The sequence below is a fragment of the Belonocnema kinseyi genome, chromosome 9, assembly GCF_010883055.1.
Source record: "Belonocnema kinseyi isolate 2016_QV_RU_SX_M_011 chromosome 9, B_treatae_v1, whole genome shotgun sequence".
In the NCBI taxonomy this organism is placed as follows: Eukaryota; Metazoa; Arthropoda; class Insecta; order Hymenoptera; family Cynipidae; genus Belonocnema; species Belonocnema kinseyi.
Window position 1 is genome coordinate 20,115,780 of NC_046665.1, and position 2,010 is coordinate 20,117,789.

Here is a 2,010-nt window from a genome sequence, read left to right on the forward strand (position 1 = left end):
ACAACCAACCAACCACTGTAATCTATTGACGTTTGATAAGGAATCATTTTGAATAATTAGCGCATCAAACAAGTCTCTGAAATTCACCCAATCCTTATAATCCACAGAAAATACAGGTAAAGTAATTTGAGGAAGTTTTACAGGCAAAAAAGCACGACGAATAAACTGCGATTGATTAAAACTATCATTCGAGCTAGCTGTTGGAGTGATCAATTCTAATTGATTTATTAAAAAATCGTGCGCACTTAGATACGCATATTCAAACTCTAAGAATTTATTTTTACTAAAATAATTGAGACTTTCGCGTTCTGCCGTGGTCGTTGAAGCTTTAATTTTTAAATGTAAATTTTTACATTTCTCCCATCTTTGATCCAAGAGTTCAATTGTCGATTTTATTATAGCTATAGTAATTTTGGACTTGCCTAGCTTTGCCTAGCTGCAAGCTCAATCCACAAAAATGTGAAATCTCTTTTTCGAGAAATAATAGTTGAGTATGCGAGAACAAAATACATAATTTCGAAATCAAATAAGAGTGTTCATATATCTTCGCAGAAATTAGGGCCAAATCATAAAAATAGTTCACCTTAGAATAACTTCCAAAATTGTAAATAATTCAAAGTTATCTTACCAATGTAAACATCTGAAATATTATCAGAAATTTCATAATACATTTGAACTTTACAAAAGTAAGAAAGTGACAGCTTTAAGCTGTTGAAAATCATCAGTTGGTGAATTTGTTATTTCCTCACGTGCATGGATGAACATTACGGCTGATAGATCCTACGAAGACTTCGTGAGAGAAAGAGAGCACTCAAAACATGATGAGAGAGAGAGAGAGAGAGAAAGAAAGAGCGAGAGCGTGATCTTGAAGATTCCGAAATTATTTAGCCTGATAGCAATTATACTTTGCTCGATGACCTCAAGTATATACACTGTTAAAATTTGCACGTATGCGCTTTAAACAGCTATTTATCACGTCATGTTTAATTTTTACATGATTGAAAATTAAATGCACAAAGTCCAACCGCAGCAACTTAATCTTGACTGTTATACAAAACTCGCTTGCTTTAATTTTAATAAGTATTTAAATTTGAACATGAACCGCGATTTCTTTGTCGAACGTGACACTCAGAGATCTCACAATGGCGATGAACATTTGAATTTTCACAAACGGTTCTTTTGCCAAAATAATTCGTACTTTTTATAGACAGCGAAGCCTTTTCACGACATATCCAGCTCGAAGGACCATGTTTAGATATGTAGAATGTTTTTTATAAATGTTTAAATTAGAGTTTGCCGGATTCATGCAAAGTCAATAAAAATTTAGCATTCTCAGCCACTATCGATTTATTAATACAAATTTTCAGTCCAGCAGACTAAGACCTCCTTAATCATAATCCAAGTTCACTCCATGGTGAAAGACACTAAAGTTTTTAACAATTTCTTCAGATACTCCTTCAAAAACTCTCAATAGGGAATAGTCTAACTCGAGAACGATCCGTCGTGGTTCACGTACTAGGCAGTCTGATAAGTCCCTGAAAAATGAAACACCGAGATGTTTTTTTGGCCAAAGTCGGTTTTATTTTTCAACATACTCTCCTTTTAGGTCAATACAGCGAGTCCAACGATTTTCTAACTTTTTGATACCGTCCGAAAAGTACTCGATCGGAAGGTCTCCAAAATACGCCTCAGTTTCAGCTATGAGCTCCTCATTTGAGTAAAAACGCTTACCGGCGAGCCATCTCTTCAGGTTAGGGAACAAGTAATAGTCACTGGGGGCCAGGTCTGGTGAATACGGTGGCTAAGGAACCAATTCGAAGCCGATTTCATGCAATTTTGCTTGTGCAACTAAGCATGAATGAACAGGCGCAATGTCGTCATGATAAAGCGGTTTTTTCTTCTTCAAATGCGGTCGTTTTTCTGCGATTTCGATTTTCAATCGGTCCAATAATGATGAATAGTATGCTCCGGTTATGGTTTTACCTTTTTCAAGATAGTCCACGAATATTA